The sequence below is a fragment of the Mustela erminea genome, chromosome 5 (assembly GCF_009829155.1).
Source record: "Mustela erminea isolate mMusErm1 chromosome 5, mMusErm1.Pri, whole genome shotgun sequence".
In the NCBI taxonomy this organism is placed as follows: domain Eukaryota; kingdom Metazoa; phylum Chordata; class Mammalia; order Carnivora; family Mustelidae; genus Mustela; species Mustela erminea.
Window position 1 is genome coordinate 36,290,405 of NC_045618.1, and position 12,448 is coordinate 36,302,852.

The 12,448-nt window shown below is 35.6% G+C and overlaps 1 protein-coding gene across 1 annotated transcript in view; it reads left to right on the forward strand.

The window, feature by feature from the left end:
* The window catches only part of UNC13C (unc-13 homolog C), a 612,072-nt gene that overhangs the window by 353,061 nt on the left and 246,563 nt on the right, over window positions 1–12,448 (forward strand).

Consider the following 12,448-nt stretch of genomic DNA (forward strand, 5'->3'; position numbering starts at 1 on the left):
GGATATCTTCTTTGCAGAAATGTCTGTTCATGTCCTCTGCCCATTTCTTGATTGGATTATTTGTTCTTTGGGTGTTGAGTTTGCTAAGCTTTATAGATTCTGGACACTAGTCCTTTATCTGATATGTCATTTGCAAATATCTTCTCCCATTCTGTCAGTTGTCTTTTGATTTTGTTAACTGTTTCCTTTGCTGTGCAAAAACTTTTGATCTTGATGAAATCCCAATAGTTCATTTTTGCCCTTGCTTCCCTTGCCTTTTGCGTTGTTCCTAGGAAGATGTTGCTGCGGCTGAGGTCGAAGAGGTTGCTGCCTGTGTTCTCCTCAAGGATTTTGATGGATTCCTTTCGCACATTGAGGTCCTTCATCCATTTTGAGTCTATTTTTGTGTGTGGTGTAAGGAAATGGTCCAATTTCATTTTTCTGCATGTGGTTGTCCAATTTTCCCAGCACCATTTATTGAAGAGGCTGTCTTTTTTCCATTGGACATTCTTTCCTGCTTTGTCAAAGATTAGTTGACTGTAGAGTTGAGAGTCTATTGCTGGGCTCTCTATTCTGTTCCATTGATCTATGTGTCTGTTTTTGTGCCAGTACCATGCTGTCTTGATGATGACAGCTTTGTAATAGAGCTTGAAGCCGGAATTGTGATGCCACCAACGTTGGCTTTCTTTTTTAATATCCCTTTGGCTATTCGAGGTCTTTTCTGGTTCCATATAAATTTTAGAATTATTTGTTCCATTTCTTTGAAAAAGATGGATGGTACTTTGATAGGAATTGCATTAAATGTGTAGATTGCTTTAGGTAGCATAGACATTTTCACAATATTTATTCTTCCAATCCAGGAGCATGGAGCATTTTTCCATTTCTTTGTGTCTTCCTCAATTTCTTTCATGAGTACTTTATAGTTTTCTGAGTATAGATTCTGTGCCTCTTTGGTTAGGTTTATTCCTAGGTATCTTATGGTTTGGGGTGCAATTGTAAATGGGATTGACTCCTTAATTTCTCTTTCTTCTGTCTTGTTGTTGCTGTAGAGAAATGCAACTGATTTCTGTGTATTGATTTTATATCCTGACACTTTACTGAATTCCTGTATAAGTTCTAGCAGTTTTGGAGTGGAGTCTTTTGGGTTTTCCACATATAGTATCATATCATCTGCGAAGAGTGATAATTTGACTTCTTCTTTGCCGATTTGGATGCCTTTAATTTCCTTTTGTTGTCTGATTGCTGAGGCTAGGACCTCTAGTACTATGTTGAATAGCAGTGGTGATAATGGACATCCCTGCCGTGTTCCTGACCTTAGCGGAAAAGCTTTCAGTTTTTCTCCATTGAGAATGATATTTGCGGTGGGTTTTTCATAGATGGCTTTGATGATATTGAGGTATGTGCCCTCTATCCCTACACTTTGAAGAGTTTTGATCAGGAAGGGATGCTGTACTTTGTCAAATGCTTTTTCAGCATCTATTGAGAGTATCATATGGTTCTTGTTCTTTCTTTTATTGATGTGTTGTATCACATTGACTGATTTGCGGATGTGGAACCAACCTTGCAGCCCTGGAATAAATCCCACTTGGTCGTGGTGAATAATCCTTTTAATGTACTGTTGAATCCTATTGGCCAGTATTTTGTTGAGTATTTTCGCATCTGTGTTCATCAAGGATATTGGTCTGTAGCTCTCTTTTTTGATGGGATCCTTGTCTGGTTTGGGGATCAAGGTGATGCTGGCCTCATAAAATGAGTTTGGAAGTTTTCCTTCCATTTCTATTTTTTGGAACCATTTCAGGAGAATAGGAATTAGTTCTTCTTTAAATGTTTGGTAGAATTCCCCTGGGAAGCCGTCTGGCCCTGGGCTTTTGTTTGTTTGGAGATTTTTAATGACTGTTTCAATCTCCTTACTGGTTATGGGTCTGTTCAGGCTTTCTATTTCTTCCTGGTTCAGTCGTGGTAGTTTATATGTTTCTAGGAATGCATCCATTTCTTCGAGATTGTCAAATTTATTGGCGTAGATTGCTCATAGTATATTCTTATAATAGTTTGTATTTCTTTGGTGTTAGTTGTGATCTCTCCTCTTTTGTTCATGATTTTATTTATTTGGTTCCTTTCTCTTTTCTTTTTGATAAGTCGGGCCAGGGGTTTATCAATTTTATTAATTCTTTTAAAGAACCAGCTCCTAGTTTCATTGATTTGTTCTATTGTTTTTTTGGTTTCTATTTCATTGATTTCTGCTCTGATCTTTATGATTTCTCTTCTCCTGCTGGGTTTAGGGTTTCTTTCTTGTTCTTTCTCCAGCTCTTTTAGGTGTAGGGTTAGGTTGTGTACCTGAGACCTTTCTTGTTTCTTGAGAAAGGCTTGAACCGCTATGTATTTTCCTCTCAGGACTGCCTTTGTTGTGTCCCACAGATTTTGAACCGTTGTATTTTCATTATCATTTGTTTCCATGATTTTTTTCAATTCTTCTTTAATTTTCCGGTTGACCCATTCATTCTTTAGAAGGATGCTGTTTAGTCTCCATGTATTTGGGTTCTTTTCAAACTTCCTTTTGTGGTTGAGTTCTAGCTTTAGAGCAGTGTGGTCTGAAAATATGCAGGGAATGATCCCAATCTTTTGATACCGGTTGAGTCCTGATTTAGGACCGAGGATGTGATCTATTCTGGAGAATGTTCCATGTGCACTAGAGAAGAATGTGTATTCTGTTGCTTTGGAATGAAATGTTCTGAATATATCTGTGATGTCCATCTGGTCCAGTGTGTCGTTTAAGGCCTTTATTTCCTTGCTGATCTTTTGCTTGGATGATCTGTCCATTTCAGTGAGGGGAGTGTTAAAGTCCCCTACTATTATTGTATTATTGTTTATGTGTTTCTTTGATTTTGTTATTAATTGGTTTATATAGTTGGCTGCTCCCACGTTGGGGGCATAGATATTTAAAATTGTTAAATCTTCTTGTTGGACAGACCCTTTGAGTATGATATAATGTCCTTCCTCATCTCTTATTATAGTCTTTGGCTTAAAAATCTAATTGATCTGATATAAGGATTGCCACTCCTGCTTTCTTCTGATGTCCATTAGCATGGTAAATTCTTTTCCACCCCCTCACTTTAAATCTGGAGGTGTCTTCGAGCTTAAAATGAATTTCTTGGAGGCAACATATAGATGGGTTTTGTTTTTTTATCCATTCTGATACCCTGTGTCTTTTGACAGGGGCATTTAGCCCATTAACATTCAGGGTAACTATTGAGAGATATGAATTTAGTGCCATTGTATTGCCTGTAAGGTGACTGTTACTGTATATGGTCTCTGTTCCTTTCTGATCTACCACTTGTAGGCTCTCTTTTTGCTTAGAGGACCCCTTTCAATATTTCCTGTAGAGCTGGTTTGGTGTTTGCAAATTCTTTCAGTTTTTGTTTGTCCTGGAAGCTTTTAATCTCTCTTTCTATTTTCAATGATAGCCTAGCTGGATATAGTATTCTTGGCTGCATGTTTTTCTCGTTTAGTGCTCTGAAAATATCATGCCAGCTCTTTCTGGCCTGCCAGGTCTCTGTGGATAAGTCAGCTGCCAATCTAATATTTTTACCATTGTATGTTACAGACTTCTTTTCCCGGGCTGCTTTCAGGATTTTCTCTTTGTCACTGAGACTTGTAAATTTTACTATTAGGTGACGGGGTGTGGGCCTATTCTTATTGATTTTGAGGGGCGTTCTCTGAACCTCCTGAATTTTGATGCTCGTTCCCTTTGCCGTATTGGGGAATTTCTCCCCAATAATTCTCTCCAGTATACCTTCTGCTCCCCTCTCTCTTTCTTCTTCTTCTGGAATCCCAATTATTCTAATGTTGTTTCATCTTATGGTGTCACTTATCTCTCGAATTCTCCCCTCGTGGTCCAGTAGCTGTTTGTCCCTCTTTTGCTCAGCTTCTTTATTCTCTGTCATTTGGTCTTCTATATCACTAATTCTTTCTTCTGCCTCATTTATCCGAGCAGTGAGAGCCTCCATTTTTGATTGCACCTCATTAATAGCTTTTTTGATTTCAACTTGGTTAGATTTTAGTTCTTTTATTTCTCCAGAAAGGGCTTTTATATCTCCCGAGAGGGTTTCTCTAATATCTTCCATGCCTTTTTCGAGCCCGGCTAGAACCTTGAGAATTGTCATTCTGAACTCTAGATCTGACATATTACCAATGTCTGTATTGATTAGGTCCCTAGCCTTCAGTACTGCCTCTTGTTCTTTTTTTTGTGTTGAATTTTTCCGTCTTGTCATTTTGTCCAGATAAGAGTATATGAAGGAGCAAGTAAAATACTAAAAGGGTGGCAAGAACCCCAGGAAAATATGCTTTAACCAAATTAGAAGAGATCCCAAATCGTGAGGGGGTAGAAAGGGGATAAAAAGAGGTTCAAAAAGGAAGAAAGAAAAAAAAAAAAGAAAAAAGAAAAGAATTTAAAAAAAAAAGAAAACAAATAAGAAAAATATAAAAAAGAAAAAATATATATATTAGATAAACTGGTTTAAAAACGTTATGAAAGAAAAAGGTAAAAGTTTAAAAAAAATTTTTTACCAGAAGGCGAGGAAAAAAAACAAAAAATGAAAAAGAAAAAAATTAAATTAACTGCAAGACTAAAAAAAATCACAGGGAAAAAGCCATGAGTTCCGTGCTTTGCTTTCTCTTCCTCTGGAATTCTGCTGCTCTCCTTGGTATTGAAACCGCACTCCTTGGTAGGTGAACTTGGTCTCGGCTGGATTTCTTGTTGATCTTCTGCGGGAGGGGCCTGGTGTAGTGATTCTCAAGTGTCTTTGCCCCAAGCGGAATTGCACCGCCCTTAGTAGGGGCCAGGGTGTGTAATCTGCTCGGGTTTGCTTTCAGGAGCTTTTGTTCCCTGAGCGCTTTCCGTAGAGTTCCGGAGGACAGGAATACAAATGGCGGCCTCCTGGTCTCCGGCCCAGAGGAGCCGAGAGCCCAGGGCCCCACTCCTCAGTACGCCCTCAGAGAACAGCGCCAGTTACTCCTGTCTGCCTGACCTCCGGCCGTGCTCCGAGCTCACCGAGCCTGCGACCAGTTCAAGGTAACACCGAGCTGTGAGCTTACTGTCGGCTCTGTCTCTGTAGCCGGCTTTCCCGTTCCAATACCCGCAAGCTCTGCAACACTCAGACACCCCCGATCCTTCTGTGACCCTGCGGGACCTGAGGCCACGCTAACCCCGCGTGGCCTTCACTCCGGTTTAGCCTCTGGAGTGATGTCCCTCAGCGGAACAGACTTTTAAAAGTCCTGATTTTGTGCTCCGTTGCTTCGCCGCTTGCCGGGCGCCGGCCCCTCCCCCCGGGGTCTATCTTCCCGTCGCTTTGGATTCACTTCTCCACTGGTCCTACCTTTCAGAAAGTGGTCGTTTTTCTGTTTCCAGAATTGCTGTTCTTCTTCTCTTCGATCTGCCGATGGATTTTCAGGTGTTTGCAATCTTTAGATAAGCTATCCAGCTCATCTCCGGCTAGCTGAAGTAGTCTCAGCCTGCTACTTCTCCGCCATCTTGACTCCTCCTAACATACAGTCTTATATTAGTTTCAGGTATACAACATTCAATTCAACATTTATTCGGTACTCAGAATAATAAGTGTACTCATCATCTACCACCATAAAATGTTATTACAATATTATTGACTATATTCCCTATGCTATGCTTTCGTTTCTGTGACTTATTTTATAACTGGAAATTTGTACTTTCTAATAAGCTTAATTTTGCTTATCCCCCCACCCACCTCCCCTCTGGAAACCACCATTTTGTTTTGTGCATTTGAGTCTTTCTGTTGGCTTTGTTTTGTTTAGATATGCCGTACAAATAAAATCATAGGGTATTTGTCTTTCTCTGTCTGACTTACCATACTTAGCCTAATGTCCTCTAGGAACATCCATGTCAAAAATGACAAGACATCCTTCATTTTTCATGATTATTCCACCAAATATATGTACCACATCATTTATCTATTCTTTTATCAGTGGATGTTTGTATTGCTTTCATATCTTACCTATTGTAAGTAAATCTATAAAAAACACAGGAGTACATATATCTTTTCAAAGTAGTGTTTTTAATTTGCAGGGTATAAATATGCAATAGTGGAATTACTGATCATTTTGATTTTTTGAGGAACCCCCATACTGTTTTCCACAGTGGTTGCCCCAATTTATATTCCTACAAAGACAAACCAAGTTCACAGGGGTTCCCTTTTCTCCACATCTTGTCATCCCCTGTTATTTCTTGTCTTTTTGATGCTAACCATTGTCACTGTGTAAGGTGGTATCTCATTGTGCTTTTGATTTGCATTTCTCTGATGATCAGTGATGTCATGTGTCTGTTAGCCATCTGTATATCCTCTTTGGAAAAATGACTCCTTAAGTCCTTGCTCATTTTTTAATTGGATTTTTATGTTCTTTAGGTGTTGGGTTTATAAGCTCCTCATATATTTTGGATATTAACATCAGATATGTCATTTGCAAATATCTTCTCCCATTCAGTTTGTTAACTTTTTGTTTTGTAGATGGTTTCCTTCATTGCAAAAAAGCTTTTTATTTTGGTGTAGTCTCGATAGTTAATTTTTTGCTTTTGTTTCCCTTGCCTCACGAGACATATGCATAAATATGTTGCTGAGGCTGATGTTCACGAGATTACTGCCAATGTTTTATTTGAGGAGTTTTATGTTTTCAAGTCTCATATTTAGGTCTTTAATTCATTTTGATTTTATTTTCTTAACAGTCTAAGAAAGTGGTGCAATTTCATTCTTTTGCATGTAATTGTCTAGTTTTTCCATCACCATTTACTGAAGAGACTGTCTTTTCCTCGTTGTGTATTCTTTCCTCCTTTTTCATAAATTGACCGTAAATGTGTGTTTATTTTGGGGCTCTCTGTCCAGTTCCATTGATCTATGTGTCTGTGTGCCAAGACTATATTATGTTGATTACTATAGCTTTTGTGTATATCCTGAACTCTGGAATTGTGATACTTCCAGCTTTATTCTTCTTTCTTAAGATCCTTTACTATTTCAGGTCTCTTGTGGTTCTATACCAATTTTAGTATTTTTTGTTCTAGTTCTGTGAAAAATGCTTTTGGTATTTAGATAGAGATTGCATTAAATTTAAAGATTGCTTTGAGTATGGACATTTTAACAATATGAACATGGAATATCTTTAAATATGTGTCATCTTCAATTTCTCTCACTGTCTTTTACTTTATAGTGTATAGGTCTTTCACCTCCATTTAAATTTATCCCTAATATTTTATTTTTGGGGGACAATTATAAATGAGATTGTTCTCTTAATTTCTATTTTTGCTACTTTATTATTAGTGCATAGAAATGCATCCAATTTCTGTATATTGATTTTATATCCTGAAACGTTACTGAATTCATTTACCATTTCTTATAGTTTTTTTTTTGGTGGAGTCTCTAGGGCTTTCTATATATAGTATCATGTCATCTGAAAATAATGAAAATTTTTTCTTCGCTACCAATTTTGATGCCTTTTATTTCTTTTTCTTGTCTGATTGCTGCAGCTAGGACTTCCAGTACTGTGTTGAATAAAAGTGGTAAGAGTGGACATGTTTGTCTTATTCCTGATTTTTAGAGGAAAAGCTTTCATTTTTTTACTATAGAGTATGATATTGGCTCTGGGTTTTTCATATATGGCCTTTATTGACTTAATATATGTACTCCTAAATCTACTTTGTCGAGAGTATTTTCATGAATGAATGTTGTATCTTGTCAAATGTTTTTGTGCATCTCTTGAGATGATTATACCTTTTTAAATTATTCATCTTATAAATGTGTTATATTACATTGATATGCAAATATTAAACCACTTCTGCATCCCAGGAATAAATTCCACTTGATTTTGGTGAATGATATTTTAAATATATTGTTGGATTTTGTTTGCTAATGTTTTTGAGGATTTTTGCTTCTATATTCATCAGAGAAATTGGACTGTAGTTTTCTTTCTTTTTTTCTTCTTTTGTAGTGTCTTTGGTTTTGGTATCAGGGTAATGCTGGTCTCATATGAATTTGGATGTTTGCCTTCCTCTTCTATTTTTTGGAATAGTTTGAGAATAATAATTTGAGAAGACATAATCTTAAGTCTTCATCAAATGTTTGATATAAATCATTGGAGCCATGTAATCCTGAACTTTGGTTTTGGGGGGTTTTTTGATTACTAATTGAATTTTTGATTACTACTAATTTTTGATTTTACTAATTTTTGATTACTAATTAATTGTATGATTCTAGGAATTTACCTTTTCATGTGTCTGTTGACTCTCTGTATGTCTTCATTGGAGAAACATCTGTTCATGTCTTCCGTCCCTTTTAATTGGATTATTTGGGGGGTTTTTGGTGTGGATTATATTCATTATATATTTCGGATAATACTGCTTTATCAGATATGTCATCTGTAAATATCTTCTTCCATTCAATGGGTTGTTTTTTAGCTTTATTGATGGTTTCCTTTGTTGTGCAGAAACCTTTTGTTTTGATACACTCTCAATAGTTTATTTTTCTGCTTTTATTTCCTTTTCCTCAGGAGACATATCTAGAAAAATGTTGTTACTGCTAATGTCAGAGAAATTATTGCCTTTGCTCCCTTCTAGGATTTTCAGTTTCAGGTCTTATATTTTTGTCTTTAATTCATTTAGGATTGTAGTGGGGGCGCATAAGAAAGTGGTCCAGTTTCCTTCTTTTGCAGGTAGCTGTCCAATTTTCCTAATACCATCTGTTGAAGAAACTGTCCTTTTCCCATTGGATATTCTTTCCTGCTTTGTCAAAGATTCATTGACCATATAACCATGTGTTTGTTTCTGGGCTTTTTATCATGTTCTATTGATCTTCTTATTTGTTTCTGCATCAGTACCATGCTGTTCTGATTAGACAGCTTTGCAATATAACTTGAAATGTGGAATTATGGTTTTTTTCTATTTGCTTTTTTCCTTTTTCTTTCTTTGTTACTTGTTTTTTCTATACCAATATTTTTTTAACTATTCAGTGTCTTTCGTAGTTGCATACGAATTTGAGGATTATTTGTTCTAGTTCTGTGAAAAATGCTTGTGGTATTTTGATAAGATTGCATTAAATCTGTAGTTTGCTGTAAGTAGTATGGACATTTTAACAATATTTGTTCTTCCAATACATGAACATAGAATATCTTTTCATTTACTTGTATCATCTTCACTTTCTTTCACTAATGTTTTAGAGTGTTCAGAGTACAGATCTTTCACCTCCTTGGTTAAGTATGTTCCTTGGCATTTTATATTTTTGGTGTAATTGTAAATGATATTGCTTTCTTAATTTCTCTTTCTGTTGTTTCATCATTAGTGTATAGAAATTCAATGGACTTCTGTTTATTGATTTTGTATTCTGTGACCTTAGTTAATTCATTTATCAGTTCTAGTGCTTTTTGGTAGAATCTTTAGGGTTTTTTATATATAGTATCTTATCATCTGTTATTGGTGAAAGATTCACTTCTTCCCTACCAATCTGGATTATTTTATTCCTTTTTGTTTTCTGATTGCTGTGGCTAGGACTTCCAGTACTATGTTGAGTAAAAGTTGTAAGGGTGGACACCTTATTTTGTTCTTCTCTTATGGGGAAAGCTGTCAACTTTTTACCTTTAAATATGATGTTAACTGTGGATTTCTTTATATATGGTCTTTATTATGTTGAGGTATAGTCCCTATAAACCTACTTTGTTAAGGTTTTTTTTTTTTTTTTAATCAGGAATGGATGTTGTATGTTGTCACATACTTTTTCTTTATCTATTGAAATGATCATAAGGTTTTTATCCTTCCTTTGATTGATGTGATGTATCAGATTGATTGATTTACAAATATTAAACCACTTTTGCATCCTAGGTATGAATTCCATTTGATCATGGAGAATGATTTTTTAATATATTGCTGGATTCAGTTTGCCAATATTTCGTTGAAGATTTTTACATCTATGTTCATCAGAGATATTGGCTTGTAGTTCTCTTTTTTTTTGTAGTTTCATTATCTGGTTTTGGCAAAGGGGTAATATAGGCCTCAGAGAATGAATTCAGAAGCTTTCCTTCCTTCTGTTTTTGAATAAGTTGAGAAGAATTAATATTAACCATTCTTTAAATATTTGGTAGAATTCTCCTGGTGAAGCCATCTGGTCCTGAACTTTTATTTGTTGGGAGTTTTTGATGACTAACTCAATTTCATTGCTGGTAATTTGTCTGTTCAAATTTTCTGTTTCTCCCTGATTCAGTTTTAGTAGATTATATGTTCCTGGGAATTTTTCCATTCATTATAGTTTGTCTAATTTATTGGGATGTCATTTTTCACAATATTCTTTTGTAATCCTGTGTATTTCTATGGTTTTGGTTGTTATTTCTCCTCTTTCATTTCTGAGTTTATTTGAGCTCTTTCTCTCTCTTTCTTTTTAAGTATGGCTAAAGATTTTCCAATTTTGTTGATCTTTTATAAGAAGCTGCTCTTGGTTTCACTGGTCTCTCCTACTGTTTTTTAGTGTCTATTTCATTTATTTCTGATCTAATCTTTATTATTTCCATCCTTCTCATGGGTTTGAAAAGGATGTCTCAGGTTTTTTGAGTTTTTTCTGGCTTCTTGAGGCAGGCCTATATTGTGCTTTCTTAGAACCATTTTTGCGTCATCTCAAAGATTTGGACCAATGTGTTTCCATTTTCCTTTGTCTCCACGTATTTTTTTTTTATTTCTTCTTTGGTGTCTTGGTTTACTCATTGGTTGTTTAGTAGCATGTTGTTAAGCCTCCTTGTGTCAGTGTGTTTCCTAGCTTTTTCTTAAAATTGATTTCTAGTTCCATACTGTTGTAATCAGAAAAAATTCTTGATATCATATCAATCATACTAACTTTATTGAGACTTTTTTGGCAGCTTTAAGTGATCTGTGCTGGAGAATGTTCCATATGTACTTGAAAAGATTGTATATTCTATTTTTGAATGGAATGTTCAACATATATCTCTTAGTTCTGTCTTGTCTAATATTTCACTCAAAGCCACTGTTTCCTTGTTGATTTTCTGTCTGGATAATCTATCTATTGATATAAATGGGGTATTAAAGTCTGCTATTATTATTGTATTTACTTTCACTTTCTCCCTTCAGTATTGCCCTGCTTAGGTGCTCTAATATTGAGTGCACAGATATTTACAATTGTTATATCCTCTTGTTGGACTGATCCCTTTATCATTATGTTATGCACACCTTTGTCTCTTGTTATAGTCTTTGTTTTAAAGTCTATTTTGTTTAATATAAGTTTACAGCCTTATAGGCTTAGGCTTTTTTCTTCTCTTTTCTTTTTTCTTTTTTTTCCCCCCAGGTCCATGTTCAGGGTATATCTTTTTCAAAATCCCTTCATTTTCAGTCCATATGTGCCTTGGGTCTAAGGTGAGTGTTGTAGGCAGAATATAAATAGGTCTTTTTTTTTTTAATTCATTCAGTCATCCTTTGTTTTTTGATTGAAGCATTTAGTCCATTTATATTTAAAGCAGTTATTGATAGAAATGTACTTATTGCCATTTTGTCATTTGTTTTCTGTTTTTTTTAATAGTTCTTCCTTATTCTTTCCTTCTTTTCTTGCTTTCTTTCCTTATGACTTGATGCCTTTTTTTAATTTTTATTTTTTAAGATTTTATTTATTTATTTGACAGATAGAGAGAGAGAGAGATCACAAGTAGGTAGAGAGGCAGGCAGAGAGAGAGGGGGAAGCAGGCTCCCTGCCTAGCAGAGAGCCTGACATGGGCAATCCCAGGACCCTGGGATCATGACCTGAGCCCAAGGCAGAGGCTTTAACCTACTGAGCCACCCTGGCGCCCCTGATGCCTTTTTTTAGTAATATACTTGGATTACTTTCTCTCTCTCTCTCTTTTTTTTTGTTTTTCTTTGTATCTTTCATAGGTTTTTCATTTGTGGTTACATTAGGTTCATATATAGCTTCTTATGTGTATAGCAGTCTCTATTAAGTTGATGGTTACTTAAATTCTAACACATTCTGAAAGCACTATATTTTTACTCCCTGCTCTGTGTTTTATGTACATGTCATATTTTATATATTTTTATTTTGTTTGTCCTTCACTAATTTTTGTTGAAATTGATTTTACTAGTTTTGTGTTTTAACCTCCATACTGGCTTTATTTTATTTTATTTTTAAGATTTATTCATTTATTAGAAAGAGGGTACACAGATAGGAAGAGGGGCCAAGGGAGGGCAAGAGGGATTCTCAAGAAGACTTCCTGTTAAACACAGAGCCTGATGCCAGCTTCAATCTCACAACTCTGAGATCATGACCTGGGCCAAAATCAAAAGTTGTATGCTTAACTGTCCAAGTCACACAGGTGCCACCATATTGGCTTTATAAGTGATTAATCTACTACTTTTGTTATAGGTCTGCTTTTATCTGTGTAATTTTTTTTCATAATTTTATTTCTAGTAATT